The 23,196-nt window shown below is 35.3% G+C and overlaps 1 pseudogene; it reads right to left on the bottom strand.

The window, feature by feature from the left end:
* Positions 1-21,247: 21,247 nt before the first annotated feature.
* On the bottom strand, positions 21,248-21,690 carry LOC112815463 (costars family protein ABRACL pseudogene; annotated as a pseudogene).
* Positions 21,691-23,196: the final 1,506 nt, after the last annotated feature.

The raw sequence follows: 23,196 nt of genomic DNA, 5'->3' as shown, positions 1-23,196 counted from the left end.
AGTCAGTCAGAGAAAGACAAATACCACATGATTTCACTCATATGTGGAATTTAAGAAACAAAACAAATGAGCAAAGAAGAAAAATAAACAAACCAAAAATTAGACTCTTAACTATAAAGAGTAAACAGATGGCTACCAGAGGGGAGGTGGGTGGGTGGATAGGTGAAATAGGTGATGAGGATTAAGGAGTGCACTGTGATGAGCACCAGGTGTTGTATGTAAGTGTTGAATAACTAAATTGTACATCTGAAACTAATGTTACACTGAGTGTTAACTAACCAGAATTTAAATGAAAACTTAAAAAAAAAGACAAAGAATAAGGAAAAAGAAAACAGAAAAGTGAAGAAAAGGAGATGAGAAAGTGAGGATTAGCAGATTTGATGAAAAGAACAAGAAACAGAGGAGTGGCTAAATGGAAGAAAGAAAATATAAATCCAGTTCTTTGTAACTAAATCATCATCAGGTGCCTAGAAAAATCCTCATTGTCATTAGTACTTTCAGATGTTTACAGCTTTGTGGATTAAGGTCCTTTTGAACATTACACAATTTCTTATGGAATAGAATTGGTCTTGGCAACACACTGTGCCAGGAAGAATGGCAGTGCATCTCCATGGCTTTTGTATGTGTCATTGCCATTTCTTGCTAGAGCAAACACCCCTGGTCCAGGCAGATAAACACCATGTCCTGAGCAGCTGCATCTTCCTGGAATAGTTACAATAGTTTGACTTTCTGTCTCTCTGGGTTTTTTTTTTTAATAAAAATCTAAATAAGTCACTCTTTCAAATGCATTCGCTCTCTTATTCTAAATTACCCAGAACGGAATCTCTTTAGTTTCTTTAGTGTCTCCCACGTGTTTCATAGGAGTCAGTTTTCTCTCAAGGAGGAAGTGTCTAGGATCCTGGTCCTGTGGAATAAATAAGTGACATTCTTACTGGATTCCAGTTTTGGTTTCAGTCTCCAAATCTTAATGAATACGGACCACCAGTCTCTTGACTCATGAAACATTACTAGGAGAACATTAAAAAACATCTTTTTCAATGCCAACCTACTCATCACCCACCTATTTCACAGCAATGGGAATTGATTCATTTAGGCCTCCTGACTCCTGGGCCTATACCTTTTCCATGGCCCCATGTGCTATCACTAATGTCAATATGAACTATAAGGAAGTAAACTTCTGAAACTGGCTTATCTGAGAGTTCAAATTCAGGGATTCATTTCTCCCAAGAATCTAAGGCCTCAAATGACACTTGTGGCTAAAAACATCACCATATTTATATAAGTAAAATATACTTCATCTCCCTCACTTTGGTAATCTAGTCTTTTGAACATAATTTCAACTTGACCTGAGGTATTTATGGTTGGGCCTTAAAATCTGAGATAGAGTACACAAACCCTTTAGAAATTACCTAATCCAATTTACTCATTTCAGATGGGAAAATAGGCCCAGGAAAGGGAAGAAATTTGCTCAAAGTCATACAGCTCAGTGACTAGCTGTAGAGAGGAGCTGAATTGACTGGTTATTTAGCACCTATTATCCTTGGTTTCCTTACGTGTTAAAAGGGTGTGTTAATAGTACTAATCTCCCAGGGTTATTTTTATAGGTCAAGTGAAATGGTATGTTACCATGCTTTGCCTAGAAAACATTTATATACTATACATTTTAGATGAGAGAATTGATGCCCAAGAAAACAGAGTAACTTGTTTACTGCAATATCAATGGGTATTTTGAGAAACAAATCCCACCTTTGTCATTTCTTCTGTGACCTTCATGAGGTCACTCCATTTTTTTGAACCTTAACTTCCTCAATTATAAAATAAGATTAATAATGTCTACATTATAGGGTCAGGTGCCCCATAAATGGTATTTTTAATTTTTTTTAACTTAACATATAATGTATTATTTGTTTCAGGGGTACAGGTCTCTGATTCATCAGTCTTGCACAATTCACAGTGCTCACCATAGTACATACCCTCCCCAGTGTCCATCACCCAGCCACCCTATCCCTCCCACCCCCCTCCACTCCAGCAACCTTCAGTTTGTTTCCTGAGATTGAGTCTCTTATCATTTGTCTTTTTAATTAAACACCTTACTTTAAGGTATTTATAGATTCACATCCAGTTTTAAGGAATAATAGAGATCTCATATTCCATTAACTTGGTTTTCCCCGTAGTAACATTTTGCAAAACTATAGTACAATAGTACAGCCATTATATTGACATTAATACAGTTAAGATACAGAAGAGTTTTATCACCACAAGTATCATTCTTGTAGCCCTTTTATAGCTACCTTCCTCCCCCTAACCCCCACTCCCACCCCATCCCTAATACCTGGCAATCACCAATCAGTTCTCCATTTTCATAATTTTGTCATTTTAAGAATGTTATGTAAATGTAATCATAGTGTGTGACCTTTTGAGATCAGCCTTTTTTTTCAGTCAGAATAATTCTCTGGAGATTCATGCAAGTCATTACATGTATTACTTGTTTTTATTGCCAAGTAGTATCACTATGGATGTACCAGTTTGTCTAACCATTCACTTGTTGAAGGACATCTAGGTTTTTTCAAGTTTTTGGTTCTATAAATAAGGTTGTATGAACATTCATCCATAGTTTTGTGTGAACATAAATTTTCATTTCTACAGAGTAAAGGCCCAGGAGTACAATTGCTAGATTATATAGTAACTTTATTTTTATGAGAAACTGCTATAACATTTTATATTCCTACCAGCAATATATGTTTGATCCAGTTTCTGCTTATTGTCACCAGAAGGTTTTACTGTCAATGGATTTTTATTTTAGCCATTCTAATAAGTATATAGTAATGTCTCATGAGTTTAATTGGCATTTCCTTAATGGCTAGTGATGTTGGACATTTCAAGTATTTGCCATTTGTGTATCCTCTTCAGTAAAATGACTTTTGTGCATTTTTAAATATGATTGTTTTAGTGTTTTGTATTTTATTTTGACTGTTGAAATTTGAAACTTCTTTATATAGTCTAGATACTAGTTCTTTGTTGGTTATTGGTTTGCAAATATTTTCCTCTAGTCTGTAGCTTGTTTTCCTCCTCCTTACAAGGACTTTCACAGGTCAAAATTTATAATTTTGATGAGGTCCAATTTGTCAAGTTTTTCTTTTATGGATCCTGCTGTTGGTGTCAAGACTAAAAACTTTTTGCATAGCCCTAAATCCTGAAGATTTTCTCCCATTTTTTCCCCTAGAAGTTTCATATCTTTGTTTTTTATATTTATATCTATGATATACTTGAGGTAATTTTTGTATAAGTTGTTAGATTTAGGTTCAGATTCTTTTATTATATCTATGGATGTTTAATTGCTTCAGCACTATTTGTGTAATTGTTAAGTTATTTTTGCATCTTTTTAAACATTAGTTTGTCATTCTTGTGTGAGTCTATTTCTATGCTCTATACTCTATTCCACTGCTCTGTGTGTCTATGCCTCCACCAGTACCATACTGTAATGATTACTATAGCTGCATTATAGGTCTTAATATGAGTTAGAGTGATCCCAAACTTTATTCTTCTTTTTAAACATTGTTTTATCCATTCTAGGGCTTTTGTCTCTTCATACCAATTTTAGAATAAACTTGTCTATGTCTCCAAAAATCCTTGTTGGAATTTTCATAATAATTTAATGAAACCTGTAAGTCTTTCTGGGTAGAAAATTGACATCTTTACTATGTTGAGTCTTCCAATTCATGAACATGGTATATCTCTCCATTTATTTAGGTCTACCTAGATTTTTTTCATCAGTGCTTTGTAGTTTGTAGCATACACATCCTGTATGTGTTTTGTTAAGTATAAACTCAACCCTGTCATTTGCTTTGGAATGATTATAAATGGTGTTATGTTTCTAGTTTCAGTTTCCCCATGTTCATTGTCAGTATACAGAAATGTGATTGATTTTTGCATATTGGTCTTATATCATGCAACTTTGCTAAATTCACTTACTAGTTCTAGGAAGATTTCTGTAAAATTCCTTGGTGTTTTCTACATAAAAATTATATTATCCACAAGTAGGTACAGTTTTATTTTTCTTTCCAATCTCTATGCTTTTTATTAAATGTTATATATATATTTTAAAACAACACATCCTTTTTGTTCATTGCAGTTTTTTTTTTTCTAAATGCAATTGGGTTGTGTATAGTGATCTTACATCAGGAATCCCTGGAGAGGTCTCTCCTCAACTTTGACAATTTGTCTGAGTTTCCATGTATTTTCTGTGGGAGAGTTATATAGTCAGCAAATAATAAAAAGTTTTTTTCTTTCTTTTCAATTCTTATTAGTTTTATTTATTTATTTTTGTCCTGTTTGGCAAGGACTTTCAGTACAAAAAGAAAGTGGTAATAGTAGTTACCTTTGTCTTATCATTAAATTTAAATTTTAATGTTTCATTGTTGATATAATATTTGATATGGATTATTTTCTCCTAGATATCTTTTAACCAGTTGAGGAACTTCCCTACTACTCTCTTTTTTTTTTTTTTGCTAAGAGTTTTTAATCAGAAAGAGATTAAATTTCATCAAGTATATTTTCTACATAATGAGATAGTGATATGGTTTCCTCCTTTAAACTGATAACATGGTAAATTACAGTAATTTTTTAAATGCTAAAATCACTTGCATTTCTCATATCATTCCAAGATGATTTTCTTTTAGTGAATTGTTAGATTTTATTTGTTTTTATAAAAGGTATGTTTATAATTGAAAATGGCTATAATTTTCCTTTTAAAAAGCTGGTTTCTGTATTTTTGTTTTTTTTTGTTGTTGTTTTGTGTGTTTTTTTTCTCAAGTTTTCATTTAAATTCCAGTTAGTTAATGTACAGTGTAATATTTGTTTCATGTAGAATTTAGTGACTTATCACTTACATACAGCACCCAGTGGTCATCACTGCAAGTGCCCTCTTTAACCTCTCACCCATTTAACACATCCCCCCGCCCACCTCCCCTCCAGTAACCCTGAGTTTGTTCTCTATACTTAAGAGTCTCTTCCCTGGTTTGCTTCTAACCCTGCCATATGTTCATCTGTTTTGTTTTTCAAATTCCACATATGAATGAAATCATATGGTATTTGTCTTTCTCTGCCTGGCTGACTTTGCTTACCATAATACTCTCTAGTTCATCCATGTCATTGCAAATGGCAAGATTTCATTCTTTTATTTTTTTTAAAGATTTATTTATTTGAAAGAGAGAGAATGAGAGAGAGAGAGAGCACATGAGAGTGGGGAGGGTCAGAGGGAGAAGCAGACTCCCCGCCAAGCAGGGAGCCTGATGCGGGACTCGATCCCAGGACTCCAGGACCACGACCTGAGCTGAAGGCAGTTGCTTAACCAACTGAGCCACCCAGGTGCCCCAAGATTTCATTCTTTTATATGGCTGAGTAATGTTCCATTAAATATATATAAATTTGTAGAGATAAATAGCTAATTTGATATAATTATTAGATTATACCTATTAATTAAATATTAGAGAAATATGTAATTTGATATAATTGAATATATATATATATGGAGAGAGAGAGAGAGAGAGAGAGAGATGCACCCCACATCTTCATCCATTCATCAGTTGATGGATGGACATTTGGGCTCTTCCTAAATTTGGCTATTGTTGATAATGCTGCTATAAACCTCAGGGTACATATATCCCTTTAAATCAGTATTTTTATATCCTTTGGGTAAATACCTAGTAGTGCAATTGCTGGATCATAGGCTAGGTTCTATTCTGACCTTTTTGAATAACCTCTATATTGTTTTCCACATTGGCTGCACCAGTTTGCATTCCCACCAAGAGTGTGGGAAGATTCCCCTTTCTCTGCATCCTAGCCAACACCTGTTGTTTCCTGTTTTGTTAATTTAAGCCAGTCTGACAGGTGTGAGGTGATATCTCATTGTAGTTTTGATTTGTATTTCCCTGATGTTGAGCATCTTTTCATGTGTTGATTAGCCATCTATCTGTGCACTTTGGAAAAAAAATGTGTGGAAAAAATTCATGAAGACATGAATACATGTCTTCTGGCCATTCTTAATGGATAATTCGTTTTTGGGTGTTGAGTTTTATATATTCTTTATAGATTTTGGATACTAACCCTTTATCAGATATGTCATTTGCAAATATCTTCTCCCATTCCATGTTACCTTTTAGTTTTGTTGATTGTTTCCTTCATTGTGCAGAAGCTTTTTATCTTGATGAAATCTCAATAGTTTATTTTTGCTTTTGTTTCCCTTGCTTCAGGAGACATATCTAGTAAGAAGTTGCTAAGGCCAATTTTAAGAGGTTCCTGCCTGTGTTCTCCTCTAGGATTTTGATGGTTTCTTTTCTCACATTTAGTTCTTTCATACGTTTGGAATTTATTTTTGTGTATGGCATAAGAAAGTGGTCCAGTTTCATTCCTTTGTATGTTGCTGTCCAGGTTTCCCAATACCATTTGTTGGAGACTGTCTTTTATTCCATTGAATATTCTTTCCTGCTTTGTCAAAAATTCATTGACCATATAGTTGTGGGTTCATTTCTGGGTTTTCTATTTTGTTCCATTGATCGATGTGTCTGTTTTTCTGCCAATACTGCACTGTCTTGATGACTACAGCTTTGTAATATAGCCTGAAGTCTGGAATTGTGACGCCTCCAGCTTTCCTTTTCTTTTTCAAGATTACTTTGGCTATTTGGGGTCTTTGACTTCTGTATTTTTGTATAATAGTTATATTAGACTCATAAAATGCATTGCAGAATATGCTTTCTTTCTTCTGATTTTTGTTTGTGTAAAATTGGCATGATCTATTCTTTAAATTATTGATAGAATTTGCCTGTAAAACAATTTGAACCTGATATTTTCTTAGTAGGAAAACCTTTTAACTGCTCATTGCATTTGTTTAATTGTCATAGAAGAATTCAAATTTTTTATTTAGTCTATTTTGATCCATATATTTTTCTAAGAATTTGTCCACTTTACTTATGTTTTCAAATTTTTAGTATAAAATTATTCATAATTTTCTCTTGTTGTTTTAATGTCATCACTCTTTATAGTTATGGATTCTTTTTGATTACCAATATTATTTATTTTTTTCTCTTTTTTTCATATATAATTTCAGAGGCTTATCATTTTTAGCAGTTGTTGTGAAGAAACAAATTCTAATTTGTTTGACCCTCTCTATTTTACCTTCATTTTCTATTTCATTAATGTTCTTATATTTATTATTTCTCTCCTTTTTCAATATATTATTTTTATACTTAACATTTTAAATCTAATGCTAAAATCATTATTTTTCAGCCTTTACTCATTTCTAGTAGAAGCTTTTTTGGCTATAAACTTCAACCTAAATACTGCTTTAGCTGCATTCCACATATTTTGATAAGTTTTTTTCATTATTCTTCAATTAAATGTTTATAAATTCCATTTAATTTCTTCAATGATATTTATTTAATTAGAAGTGTGTTTTTACATTTTCAAATATAAATTAGGTTATTTTAAGTTATCCTTTTATTACTGATTTTTATGTTAATTACCAATTTAATCATCAGAAAATATTGTCTGTATGATACTAATTTGGTATATATTGAACGTGCTTATGGTCTAGTACATGTTCAGCTTTTGCTAATATTACACATATGCCTAAAAAGAATATATATTCTGCTAATCTTGGACTCAGTTTTCCATATATGTACAGTAGATCAAGCCAGTTAATTGTGTTGATCAAAACTTCTGTATCCTGGGAGAAGGAGCAAGATGGCAGAGAAGTAGGACACCTAAATTTTGTCTGATCCCAGGAATTCAGCTAGATAGGTATCAAACCATTCTGAACACCTACAAACTCAACAGGAGATTGAAGAAAAGAATAGCAGCAACTCTCTGAACAGAAAAGTTACCACTTTCTGGAAGGTAGGATGTGCAGAGAAGCGAATCTGAGGTGATATTTGGGGACATAGACCACGGGGGGAGGGAGCCTCCTCATCCAGCTACCAGCAAGTGATAGAGCAGCCGAGCACAAAATTGGAACTTTTAGAAGTTGGCTCTGCTGAGGGACGTCACTCCAGTGGCTAAGTGGGGGGTGGAACCCTCGCTGGGACAGTGTGGTCTCAGGACCCCCAGGGTCACAGAAAGACAAGGGGTGCCTGAATGCAGCAGAGCTCCCAGTTATTGGAGTGGGGAAACCGGCTGCAAAGATGGAGTTGAGGAGTGGGCTATCAGATCAGTGATGCCAAAACCATGATCTGCAGCACAGTCAGGCCACTGCTCTTCCAGCAGGGACCCAACAAGTGGCAAATCCAGCGAGACTCCCTTTCCTCCTCTGGGAGGAGGGGTGCAGGAGCACACCACAGGAATCTGCTGGGTTTGGAGACTCCAAACAGGGTCATGTGCCAGAGATAGAAATGCTCAGTCACAGGCCAGGTGAGCATGGAGTATGGCCAGAGGCCAAGGAGACAGCAGTGATTGACTGCTTTTCTCTGGGAGCTCACTGAGGAGTGGGGCCCCGAGTTCTCAGCTCCTCTGGGGCAGAGATTTGGAGGCTGTCATTTTCTTTCTCATCTGCCAAAGCTGTACAGAACTTTCAGGGAACAAAAGCTACCCAGAGCAAAACCCGAGCAGGTTACTTAGCCCAGCCACTGGCAAGGATGGGGTAATTTTGCCTAGGGCAAAGACATTTGAAAATCATGGCAATAAGCCCCTCCCACAGAAGATCAACAAGGACAGACAGCCAAGACCAAGTTTACTGATCAATGAGAACAGCAGAACTCCAGCACTAGGGGAATACAGCACATAGAATTCATGGCCTATTTTCCCCATGATTCTTTAGTCTTTCAAAGTTAATTTTTTTAATTTTCTTTTTTTTTCTTTTTCTATTTTTTTGGAATTTTTCTTTTTCCCTTTTTCAACCAACATTTTATCAATCCCTTTTTTAAAAAATCTTTTTTATTTTTCATTTTTAGAGTCATATTCTATCCCTTCATTGTAGTTAACCTTATTTTTGTATATATATAAGTTGTTCTCTCTTTAAAATTTTGGGATACAGTTTCTTCTAACAGATCAAAATATGCCCTAAATCTCTAGTGTATGGCTTTCTTCTAGTCTCCTGCTTGATCACATTCTCTCCCTTTTTAAAAAAAATTTCTCTTCTTTCTTTTTTCAACCAACTTCTTATCTTAAATTCCTTTTATAAAATCTTTTACAATTTTCATCTTTACAGTCATATTCCATCCCTTCATCATATTTACCCTGATTTTTGTACATATATAAGTTTTCCTTTCTTTAAAATTTTGGGAGGCAGTTTCTTCTAACAGACCAAAATATGCCCAAAATCTAGTGTGTGGCACTGATCTGTGCACCAGCCTGATCATATTTGATCATATTGTTTTTTTTCTTTCTTTCCCTTTCTTTTCCACCCAGTTTTGGGTCTCTCCTGATTTGTAGTGTATATTTTTCTGGGGTCGTTGTTACACTGTTACCATTTTGTTCTCTCATTCATCTATTTTCCTCTGGACAAAATGACAATACGGAAAAACTCACCTCAAAAAAAAAAAAGAACAAGAGGGAGTACCGCCTGCCAGGGACCTAATCAATACAGACATTAGTAAGATGTCAGAACTAGAGTTCAGAATGACAATTATAAAGATACTAGGTGGACTTAAAATAAGCATGGAAGATACTAGAGAAACGCTTTCTGGGGAAATAAAAGAACTAAAATCTAAACAATTCAAAATCAAAAAGGGTATTAATGAAATGCAATCAAAAAAGGAGTGTCTAAGTGCTAGGATAAATGAGACAGAAGAGAGAATTAGTGATATAGAAGGCCAAATGATGGCGAATAAAGAAGTTGAGAAAAAGAGAGATAAACAACTACTGGATCACAAGGGCAGATTTCGAGAGATAAGTGATACCATAAGATGAAACAATATTAGAGTGATTAGGATCCCAGAAGAAGAAGAAAGAAAGAGAGAGGCAGAAGGTATATTGGAACAAATTATAGCAGAGAACTTTCCTAATTTGAGGAAGAAAACAGGAATAAAAGTCCAGGAAGCACAGAGAACCCCCATCAAAATCAATAAAAATAGGTCAACACCTTGACATCTAATAGTAAAACAAGACTCAGAGACAAAGAGAAAATCCTGAAAGCAGCTTGGGACAAGAGGTCTGTAACCTACAATGGTAGAAACATTAGGTTGGCAGCAAACTGATCCACAGAGACGTGGAAGGCCAGAAAGGACTGGCATGATAACTTCAGAGCACTAAATGAGAGAAATATGCGTCCAAGCTTCCAGGACAAACAAAAACTAAAAGAATTAGCAAACACCAAACCAGCCCTACAAGAAATAATGAAAGGGTCCTGTAAGTAAAGAGAGAGCCTAAAAGTAACATAGACCAGAAAGGAATAGAGACAATATACAGTAGCAGTCACATTACAGGCATTACAATGGCACTAAATTCATATCTTTCAATAGTTTCCCTGAAAGTGAATGGGCTAAAGGCCCCAATCAAAAGACACAATTGGATAAAATTTTTTTTATCCAATTTTATCAAATTGGATAAAAAAACAAGACCCATAGATATGCTGCCTGCCAGGGACTCATTTTAGACGCAAAGACACCTCCAGATTAAAAGTGAAGGAGTGGAAAACCATTTACCATGCTAGTGGACATCAAAAGAAAGCTGGGGTGGTAATCCTTATATCAGCCAAATTAGATTTTAAACCAAAGACTATAATAAGAGATGAGGAAGTGCACTATAACCTACTTAAAGGGTCTATCCAACAAGAAGATCTATCAATTGTAAATATCTATGCCCCTAACATGGGAGCAGCCAGTTATATAACTCAATTAATAACAAAATCAAAGAGACACATTGACAACAATACAATGATAGTAGGGGATTTTAACACCCCCTTCACTGAAATGGACAGATCATCTAAGCAAAAGATCAACAAGGAAATAAAGGCTTTAAGTGACACACTGGACCAAATGGACTTCACAGATTTATTCAGAACATTCCATCCCAAAGCAACAGAATACACATTCTTCTCTAGTTCCCATGGAACATTCTCCAGAATAGATCACATCCTAAGTCACAAATCAGGTCTCAACTGGTACCAAAAGATTGGGATCATTCCCTGCATATTTTTGGACAACAACACTTTGAAACTAGAACTCAATCACAAGAGGAAAGTCAGAAAGAACTCAAATACATGGAGGCTAAAGAGCATCCTACTAAAGAATGAATGGGTCAACCAGGAAATTAAAGAAGAGTTTACAAATCATGAAAACAAATGAAAATGAAAACACAACTGTTCATAATCTTTGGGATGCAGCAAAGGTGGTCCTAAGAGGAAAGTTTATAGCAACAGAAGCCTTTCTCAAGAAACAAGAAAGTTCTCAAATACACAACCTAACCCTACACCTAAAGGAGTTGGAGAAAGATCAGCAAATAAAATCTAAACCCAGCAGGAGAAGAGAAATAATAAATATTAGAGCAGAAATCAATGAAATAGAAACCAAAAGAACAGTAGAACAGATCAATGAAACTAGGAGCTGGTTCTTTGAAATAATTAATAAGATTGACAAACCCCTGGCCAGATTTATCAAAAAGAAAAGAGAAATGAGCCAAATAAATAAAATCATGAATGAAAGAGATCACAACCAACACCAAAGAAATACAAACAATTATAGGAACATATGAGCAACTATATGCCAGTAAATTAGATAATCTGGGAAAAGAATGGATGCATTCCTAGAGATGTATCAACTACCAAAGCTGAACCAAGAAGAAATAGAAAAGCTGCACAGTCCCATAAACATTAAGAAATTGAAGCAATCATCAAAAATCTCCCAACAAACAAGAGCCCAGGACCAGAAGTCTTTCCAGGGGAATTCTGCCAAACATTTAAGGAAGAATTAATACCTATTCTTCTGAAACTGTTCCAAAAAGTAGAAATGGAAGGAAAACTTCCAAACTCATTTTATGAGGCCAGCATTACCTTGATCCCCAAATCAGACCTAGATCCCATCAAAAAATTACAGACCAATATCCCTGATGAACATGGATGCAAAAATTCTCACCAAAATGCTAGCCAATAGGATCCAACAGTACATTAAAAGGATTATTCAACGGGCGCCTGGGTGGCTCAGTTGGTTAAGCAACTGCCTTCGGCTCAGGTCATCATCCTGGAGTCCCGGGATTGAGTCCCAATTCGGGCTCCCTGCTCAGCAGGGAGTCTGCTTCTCCCTCTGACCCTCTTCCCTCTTGTGCTCTCTATCTCATTCTCTCTCTCTCAAATAAATAAGTAAAATCTTTAAAAATAAATAAATAAAAGGATTATTCACCACGACCAAGTGGGATTTATTCCTGGGCTGCAAGGTGGGTTCAACATCCACAAATCAAGCAATGTGATACAATACATTAATAAAAGAAAGAACAAGAAACACATGATCCTCTCAATAGATGCAGAAAAAGCATTTGACAAAGTACAGCATCCTTTCTTGATTAAAACTCTTCAGTGTGTAGGGATAGAGGGTACATACCTCAATATCATAAGAGCCATGTATGAAAAACCCACAGCGAATATCATTCTCAATGGGGAAAAACTGAGAGCTTTTCCCCTAAGGTCAAGAATACAGCAGGGATGACCACTATCACCACTGCTATTCAACGTCGTAGTAGAAGTCCTAGCCACAGCAATCAGACAACAAAAAGAAATAAAAGCCATCTGAATTGGCAGTGAAGAAGTGAATCTCTCTCTCTCTTTGCAGATGATACGCTACTTTATGTGGAAAACCCAAAAGACTCCACCCCAAAACTGCTAGAACTCATACAAAAATTCAGTAAAGTGGCAGGATATAAAATCAATGCACAGAAATCAGTGGCATTCCTATACACCCACAACAAGACAGAAGAAAGAGAAATTAAGGTGTTGATCCCATTTACAATTGCACCCAAACCCATAAGATACCTAGAAATAAATCTAACCAAAGAGGCAAAGAATCTGTACTCAGAAAACTATAGAATACTCATGAAGGAAATTGAGGAAGACACAAAGAAATGGGAAAATATTCCATGCTCATGGATTGGAAAAAGAAATATTGTGAAAATGTCAATGCTACTTACAGCAATCTACACATTTAATGCAATCCCTATCAAAATACCATTTAGTTTTTTCAAAGAAATGGAACAAATAATCCTAAAATTTGTATGAAACCAGAAAAGACCCCGAATAGCCAGAGGAATGTTAAAAAAGAAAAGCAAAGCCAGTGGCATCACAATTCCGGACTTCCAGCTCTATTACAAAGCTGTCATCATCAAGACAGTATGGTACTGGCACAAAAACAGACACATAGATCAATGGAACAGAATTGAGAGCCCAGAAATGGACCCTCAACTCTATGGTCAACTAATCTTCGACAAAGCAGGAAAGAAGTCCAATGGAAAAAAGTCTCTTCAACAAATGGTGCTGGGAATATGGGACAGCCACATGCAGAAGAATGAAACTGGACCATTTCCTTACACCACACACAAAAGTAGACTCAAAATGGATGAAAGACCTCAACGTGAAACAGGAATCCACCAAAATCCTTGAGAAGAACAGAGGCAGCAACCTCTTTGACCTCAGCTGCAGCAAATTCTTCCTAAAAACATTGCCAAAGGCAAGGGAAGCAAGGGCAGAAATGAACTATTGGGACTTCATCAAGATAAAAAGCTTTTGCACAGCAAAGGAAACAGTCAACAAAACCAAAAGTCAAGTGACAGATTGGGAGAAGATATTTGCAAATGACATATCAAATAAAGGGCTAGTATCCAAAATCTATGAAGAACTTATCAAACTCAACCCCCAAAGAACAAATAATCCAATCAAGAAATGGACAGAAGATATGAACAGACATTTTTCCAAAGAAGACATCCAAATGGCCACCAGACACATGAAAAAGTGCTCAACATCACTTGGCATCGGGAAAATCCAAACAAAACCTCAATGAGATACCACCTCACACCAATCAGAACGGCTAAAATTATCAAGTCAGGAAACTACAGATGTTCACAAGGATGCAGAGAAAGGGGAACCCTCCTACACTGTTGGTGGGAATGCAAGCTTGTGCAGCCACTCTGGAAAACAGTATGGAGTTTTCTCAAAAAGTTGAAAATAGAGCTACCCTATGACCCAGCAATTGCACTAGTGGGTATTTACTCCAAAGATACAAATGTGGGAATCTGAAGGGGTACGTGCACCCCGACGTTTATAGCAGCAATGTCCACAGTAGCCAAACTGTGGAAAGAGTCAAGATGTCCATCAACAGATAAATGGATAAAGAAGATGTGGTGTACATATATGTATACACACACACCACACACAGACACAGACACACACACACACAGACACACACACACACACACAGAATGGAATATTATGCAGCCATCAAAAAACACAAAATCTTGCCATTTGCACTGACGTGGATGGAACTAGAGGGTATTATGATAAACGAAATAAGTCAATCAGAGAAAGAGAAGTATCATATGATCTCACTGATATGAGGAATTCTTAATCTCCGGAAACAAACTGAGGGTTGCTGGAGTGGTGGGGGGTGGGAGGGATGGGGTGGCTGGGTGATAGACATGGGGGAGGGTATGTGCTATGTTGAGCACTGTGAACTGTGTAAGACTCTTGAATCACAGACCTGTACCTATGAAACAAATAATACATTATATGTTAAAAAAAAAAAAAAGAAGATAGTAGGATGGGAAAAATGTAGAGGGGGATATCGGAAGGGGAGATGAACCATGAGAGACTATGGACTCTGAGAAACAAACTGAAGGTTTTACAGGGGAGGGGGTTGGGGAGATTGGTTAGCCTGGTGATGGGTATTAAGGAGGGCACATATTGAATGGAGTACTCGGTGTTATACGCAAACAATGAATCATCAAACACTACATCAAAAACTAATGATGTAATGTACGGTGACTAACATAACATAATAAAATAAAATTAAAAAAAATTCTGTATCCTTACTCGGTTTTTGTGACTTTTACCTTTTAATTATTGGAAAATAAGTGCTGGTAGATTTTAAAATTTTCTTTTGTTTCATTCAATTCTTTTATTGTATATTTTGAACCTATGTTCAAATATTTGTAGAACTTTAGAATTTTTAATTTGGTAAATATAATCTTTCTTTAACATGTCATGACCCTCTATCTTGGATTAAGGAGTTCACTTGCTGTGATGAGCACCAGGTGTTGTATGGAAACTTTGAATTACTGAATTTTACATCTTAAGCTATTACACCATATGATAACTAACTGGAATTTAAATAAAACTTTTAAAAACATAAAAACATAAAAAATTTAAAAATTATATAATTTATCTGATGTCAGATGAGTTATCTTTATTTTTAATAGTATTTTTCTGGTATATATTTTCCCATCCTTTGCCTTTTTTATTTAAATTCAAGTATCAAAATATAGCACATCATTAGTTTTTGATATAATGTTCAGTGATTCATTAGTTGAATATAACACCCAGTGCTCATCATATCACATGCCCTCTTTAATTCCTATCACCCAGTTACCCCATCCCCCCACCCAGCTCCCTTTCCACAACCCTCAGTTTGTTTGACTTTTAATCTTTGTGTCCCTATATTTTAGGTATTTCTTTTGTAAACATTATATAGCTGGATTTTTAAAAATATGAAATCTTAAAATTGTTGCATTTTAACGGGAGTGCTTATTACATGTACATTCATTATGAATAGTTACATTTTTTTAAAGATTTTATTTATTTATTTGAGAGAGAGAGAGAATGAGAGATAGAAAGCACGAGAGGGAAGAGGGTCAGAGGGAGAAGCAGACTCCCTGCTGAGCAGGAAGCCCGATGCGGGACTCGATCCCGGGACTCCAGGATCATGACCTGAGCCGAAGGCAGTCGCTTAACCAACTGAGCCACCCAGGCACCCATGAATAGTTACATTTTAAGTTCATTTCTACCATTTTATTTTATGCCTTACACTTTTTTCTCTTTTTTGTTCCTTCTATTAATGCCTTTGTTTTAACGGTGGTATCCTCCCCTAGCCTATATTCCTTTATTCTCTACTTGTTTGGAAATCATTCACTTTTTCTAATATTTTAGGGGTTGCCTTAGAAATTTGAACAAGCATATCTGAGCAAAAATAATATTAAAATTAAAAGATTACCCCACTACCTGGAATATTTCAACTATAGTCACTCTTTGATTTATTTGCCTTTGATGTACAGAAATTTTGTTCTATTTTATTGATTTTATTAACAAATTAGATATCATTATAGTGCTTTCTACAATCATTGGTTTTTAAATTTACCAAATGATTATTCTCTTTTTGCTCACCAGATCTTCATGCATTCATACTTCAATCTCTGATCATCTTCTTTCTTCTGGGCATTTTTATATGTTCTTTTATTGAAGGCTTTTATTTCTCCTTTGTATTTGAAAGATAGTTTTTTTTTAAAAAGATTTTATTTATTTATTTGAGAGGTGGGGAGATGTTGGGCGGGGAGAGGAAAAGGGAAAGAATCCCAAGCAGACTTCCTACTGAGCATGAAGTCCAACATACAAGGCTCAATCTCAGGACCCTGAGATCATGGCCTGAGCTGAAACCAAGAGTTGAATGCTCTACCAACTGTGTCACCCAGGCACCCCCAGGTTGTTGTTTTTCATATATACAATGCTAATTTGGCAATTTTCTCCTGCTGCCTCCTCTTGTTTCCTTTGTTGGAACTGTGAAGACTGTTATTAGTCTAATTGTTATTACTTTTTAGGTAATCTTTCTTTTGTCTGGAGATTTTCTGTATTTTCTCTTTATAATTAAGGCTTTTCACCTTCACTACAATGTGTCTAGGATTGGCTGTTTATTTTTTCTGTTTCGGATTTTTTTTTTTTTTGGTGGTGTGGAGGGTGTTTTCTAAATCCACATGTGGATTGATGGCTTTCATAAATTTTGGAATATTCCCATTTATGATCTCTACAGATACTGCCTTTTTATCATTCTCATTATTTCCCTCCTTCCAGAATTTTGACTAGATACAAGTTAGACCTTTTATTCTATCCATCATGCTTTTAAACTTCTCTTTCTTATATTTTACCTCTTAGTCTTTCTGTGATGCATTTTTGATAATTCACATGTAACTTTCAGTTCACTAATTCTCTTTTCACTTTTGTTTATTGATTTCTTATTTCAGTGAACATTTTGTTCTTAGTTCTATTCTTCTTTTAATAACACCTGCTCATTTTTGATAGTTTTCTGTCATTATGCTTTCATTTAAAAAAATATTAAATCTGTTTATTTCTTATTTTATTTCCAATAAGTCTAGTATCTAACATCTTTGTGAGTCTGCATCTATAGTTTATTGTTTCTGCTGACTTTTTTCATGGTAGCTTGTATACCTGTTTTATAATATTTTTTGAAAAACCAAGAGTTAATGTTTCTTGTAAGTTTCCTTCTAATGTGAATTCCTTGAGACCATATTTTAAAGTGTGTTTTTCCAAACAGAATTTGCATTTGCTTTTGCAGGTAGAACTCACTGAGAATAAGAGAGAAGAGGGATGATATAAGGTAAGGAACTTGCCAAAGAATGCCTGTGGTTTTACTCATGCAAGTATGAACTTGGTCTCATAAGTATACTATATGAGTATGACCAAGACGGTAAAATTTCTGCTAAAATAATGAGACATGACTGAGATACAGGTACATTAATATCATTGATAATTCTTCTGCTATTTTTAATGTCATATATCTGCAAATAAGAATTGCAAACTCTTACTAACAATAAGGGTAAGAAAAGGAATAATGTAGTTAGTGAGCTTGTATGCCAAATGAAAGTGGCTTTATCCTGTATTTTCCTAATGGTAAAATAAGAAAAAAAAAGAGCTAGACTCAAAAGTCATGTTAAATAAGACTTTATAATTAGCTTGAAATTACTTTTGGCATACTGCTATTACTTTCAGAATAAAAATGATCAATGTCATATATACATATATATGTACAGTTTATATCTTCTTATGCCATGACAAATTAAAAGCTTTATTTCAATTTTCTAAAACTTGCTTTTGCTACTGTTTTGTTTGTCTTTGAAGTCTTTCAAGTGTATGACTCAAAATTCTGGTATTTTTGGAAATGTTCCACAAACACGGACTATTTGAGGAACATGGGACAGTTTAGGGTCCTTCATTATGTTTCATGTTCAGCCTTTTCCATGGGCTGAGGAAGATGTGAGCAAAAGATGTAAGTACTCCTATCCTCCACTTAGCATCATGATGCTTAATGCTGGCTATCAGGAAGATTAATTATTTACATTCTATAAATGCAAAAACAAAGTGAGAAAGAAGAGGTGGCATATTGATCTGTAGGAGACAGTTATTGGAATGTAAAATTCAGATGATTTTCACTGATGGGGGGCAGGGGGGCGTGCGTTACACACATGGGTATGTGTGTATGTTGCTGCCTTCTCCCACTTTTTACAAAAGTACGTTGTGATTATTACCTTTTGAGTAAAAGTTGTCACCATGCTTTCATTAAAAACCATTTATTAAATCTCCAAATTGCAAAGTAAAAAAAAGAAAGAAAGAAGAGGTGGAACCAATATTTGTACCAGGCTCTAAAATTCAGGTTAATTTGTGTTGAAGAGGGTGGGTTAAAGATAGGAAGTTCTGTATATTATCAGAGCATCCTGCTAGTGTTTCTCTAAATTGTTCCCAAGATTTTTGTCATCCACTCCTAAGAATTTAAAAATAAAACTATGAAGTGTCTCTGAGTATCTAAGAGAATTAGCAAAATATAGCTTATTTCCAAACTGCCAACCTAAATGGGATACTATTCTTTAGTCAGAAACATTGCTGTTCAGGTGGTAGCATGATGTAGCATTATTAAGAGTAGAGGCCTTGGAATAAATAGTTCTCAAAAAAATTCCAGCTCTGCTTCTTATCCTGCATGAATAGCCTTGAGTAAATCTCTCAGTCTCTGGACTTCAATGTTCTCATCTGTAAAATGGTGCAAATACAGTATTTACCTCTTAGGCTTATCATGAAGATTAATTAAGATAATGCATCTAAAGCATAGTATTTGCAATGTTGGAAGTAAACACTAAATGTAACCTTCTATTATTATTAATAAGATGATGATAATGATGATGATGATTATGAAAATGGACACAAAATTACTAGGGTCATTTAATTTAATTTATTTTATTATTTTTTTATTTAAATTCAATTAGCAAAAATATAATACAACTTTACTTTCAGATGTAATGTTCAGTAATTCATCAGTTATATATAACACCCAGTGCTCATCACATCACATACCCACCTTAATACCCATCACACAGTTAACTCATCCCCCAACCCCCCTCCCCTTCAACAACAAACAGTTTGTTTGAGCAGAAGACATGAACAGACATTTCTCCAAAAATGTCGATGGTATTTTGATAGGGACTACATTGAAAGTGTAGATTGCACTGGGCAGCATAGACATTTTCACAATGTTTATTCTTCCAATCCATGAGCATGGAATGTTTTTCCATCTTTTTGTGTCTTTCTCAATTGCTTTCATAAGTGTTCTGTAGTTTCTAGAGTAGAGATCCTTTACCCCTTTGGTTAGGTTTATTCCTAGGTATCTTATGGTTTTTGGTGCTATCATAAATGGAATCGATTCTTTAATTTCCATTTTTTCAGTTACATTGTTAGTGTATAGAAATGCAACTGATTTCTGTGTATTGATTTTGTATCCTGCCATGTTGCTGAATTGCTGTATGAGTTCTAATAATTTGGAGGTAGAGTCTTTAGGGTTTTCCATGTAAAGTATCATGTCATCTGGGAAGAGAGAGAATTTGACTTCTTCTTTGCCAGTTTGAATGCTTTTTATTTCTTTTTGTTGTCTGATGGCTGAGGCTAGGATTCCAGTACTATGTTGAACAACAGTGGTGAGAGTGGGCATCTCTGTCATGTTCCTGACCTTAAGGGAAAAGCTCTCAGTTTTTCCCCATTGAGAATGACATTGACTGTGGCCTTTTCATAGATGTCTTTTATGATATTGAAGTATGTTCCCTCTATCCCTACAGTTTGAAGAGTTTTAATCAGGAAGGATGCTGTATTTTGTCAAATGCTTTTTCTGCATCATTTGAGAGGATCATATGATCCTTGTCTCTTCTTTTGTTAATGTGATCTATTAACATTGATTGATTTGTGAATGTTGAACCACCTTGCATCCCACGCATAAATTCCACCTGGTCATGGTGACTAATCCTTTTAATGTACTGTTGTATCCTATTGGTGAGGATCTTGCTGAGTATTTTGTCATCCATTCATCAGGGATATTGGTCTGTGGTTCTCCTTTTTGATGGGGTCTTTGCCTGGTTTTGGGATCATGGTAATGCTGGCCTCATAGAATGAGTTTGGAAGTTTTCCTTCTGTTTCTATTTTTTGAAACAGCTTCAGTAGAATAGGTATTATTTTTTTCTTTGAATGTTTGGTAGAATTCCCCCGGGAAGCCATCTGGCCCTGCACTGTTGTGTTTTTTGTTTTGAGATTTTTTTTATTACTGCTTTAATTTCCTGCTGGTTATGGGTCTGTTCACATTTTCTATTTCTTCCTGTTTCAGTTTTGGGAGTTTATAAGTTTCCAGGAATGCATCGATTTTTTGCATATTTCCTAATTTATTGGCATATGTTCTTAACTTTGTTTGAATTTCCTTGGTGTTGGCCATGATCTCTCCTCTTTCATTCATGATTTTATTAATTTGGGTCCTTTCTCTTTTCTTTTTGATAAGACTGGCTAAGGGTTTATCTAATTATTTCAAAGACCCACCTTCTTGTTTTGTTGATCTGTCCTACTGTTCTGGTTTCTATTTCATTGATTTCTGCTCTAAACTTTATTATTTCTCTTCTCTTGCTTGGTTTAGGCTTTATTTGCTATTCTTTCTCTAGCTCCTTTAGATGTAAAGTTATCTTGTGTATTTGAGATTTTTCTATTTTTTTCCATTTATTTATTTTTTTAACATAGTTACATGTTTTTATTACATAAACATTACAATATTCCTTGTGGAAGCTGGTCTTCAGTTTTGCCTCTTGCTTTTATGGAATGTCAAATATCTGTAGAAATTGTCTAAGAATGATTTATGAAACACCATTGCACCTCTACCAAAAAAGCCTCAATGCCTACATTTTTCCAATCAGATTCCTGAGGGAAAAAAATAGGTTTTGTTTATTTGACAGTGTAATATATAAATTTTCTTTCAAGGTATAAAAAAAGACAGACTTTTAAAATAAGAGTCTCCTTTTGTTTACAAAGTTCTATAAAAATACATTAAGTATGCTCGTGTTTGTCCTTTGACTTAATATTCCAGTTTACCAGAAACAAAAAATAACAATAAACAAAGATATGCAAACCACATTAATCCTGCAGCAATATAATGTCCACATCATCATGAACACCTTGCAAAAGTAGCTCTCCTGGCTATGTAACAGTCTTTCTTCGTTTTGCAGCTTTGAGAGTTCCTACCAATGCTTCAAAGAGGTTGGTACATTTGTCTTCTCAGAAGAGGACCCCAAATTTTACGCTTAACTTCCCATCAGCATTTTTTGAACCCAGACGATGAATTTCCTCCACTAAGAGGTTAATTTCATGATTCACATTCATTGCTGCCTATCTGCCTTTTTTTTCTTTTCTGAGGAAAAGCTGGTGCAGCATCGGTCCAGACCCAGTTATCTTCTTCAACACACTGAGGAGGAAGAGACTGAGGAAGGAAGTGACTGAAGCAGAAGAGAAAAGCTGGTCGAGATTCTTCTATTTTTTTAGGAGAGGCTTGTATTGCAGTGTACTTCCTTCTAAGGACTGCCTTTGCTGTATCCCAAAGGTTTGAACAGTTCCTTTTTCATTTTCATTAGTTTCCATGATATTTTTTTCATTCTTCTTTAATTTCCTGATTGACCATTCGTTCTTTAATAAGATGCTCTATAACCTCCTTGTGTTTGAGTTATTTCCAAATTTCCTCTTATGATTGATTTCAAGTTTCAAAGCATTGTGGTCTGAAAATATGCATGGAAGAATCCCAATATTTTTGTACCAGTTGAGACCTGATTTGTGACCCTGTATGTGATCTGTTTGTGAGAAAGTTCCATGTGCATTTGAGAAGAATGTGTATTCTGTTGCTTTAGGATGGAATGCTTTGTATCTGTGAAGTCCATCTGGTCCAATGTGTCCTTCAAATCTGTTGTTTCTTTGTTGATCTTCTGCTTAGATGATCTGTCCATTGCTATGAGTGGGGTATTGAAGTCCCCTACTATTAATGTAGTATTATCAGTGTGTTTCTTTACCTTGGTTTTAATTGGTTGATATAATTGGCTGCTCCCAAGTTAGGAGCATAAATATTTATACTTGTTAGATCTTCTTGTTTGGTAGACCCTTTAAGTATGATATAGTGTCCTTCTTCATCTCTTACTACAGTATTTGGTTTAAAATCTTATTTGTCTGATATGAGGATTCCTACCTCAGCTTTCTTGTGAGGTCCATTAGCATGGTAAATGATTCTCCACCCCTCACTTTCAGTCTGGATGTGTCTTTAGGTCTAAAACGAATATCTTTTAGATAGCATATGGATGGATCTTGCTTTTTTATACAATCTGAAACCCTGTGTCTTTTGATTAGAACATTTAGCCCATTTACACTCAGAGTAACAATCAAAGGTATGAATTTAGTGCCATTGTATTGCCTGTAATGTCCCTGTTTCTGTAGACTGTTTTTTTTTTTTCTGGTATATGTTACTCTTTTTTAAAAAGATTTTATTTATTTATTTGACAGAGAGAGACACAGCAAGAGAGGGAATAGAAGCAAGGGGAGTGGGAGAGAGAGAAGCAGGCTTCCTGTGGAGCAGGGAGCCAAATGTGGAGCTCAATCTCAGGACCCTGGGAGCATTACCTGAGCCGAAGGCAGATGCTTAATGACTGAGCCATCTAGGCGCCCCTGGTATATGTTACTCTTGGGGTCTCTCTTTGCTTATAGGGTCCCATTTAATATTTCTTGCAAGACTGGCTTGGTTGTCACATATTGTTTCAGTTTCTGTCTGTCTTGGAAGCTCTTTATCTCTCCTTCCATTCTGAATGACAGCTTTGCTGGATAAAATATTCTTGGCTGCACATTTTTCTCATTTTGTACCCTGAATATATCATGCCAGGCCTTTCTGACCT

Source organism: Callorhinus ursinus, unplaced genomic scaffold, assembly GCF_003265705.2.
Source record: "Callorhinus ursinus isolate GAN/ISIS: 27379988/994484 unplaced genomic scaffold, GSC_fseal_2.0 scaffold66, whole genome shotgun sequence".
Lineage (NCBI taxonomy): Eukaryota > Metazoa > Chordata > Mammalia > Carnivora > Otariidae > Callorhinus > Callorhinus ursinus.
This window is presented reverse-complemented; position numbering and strand designations above follow the sequence as displayed.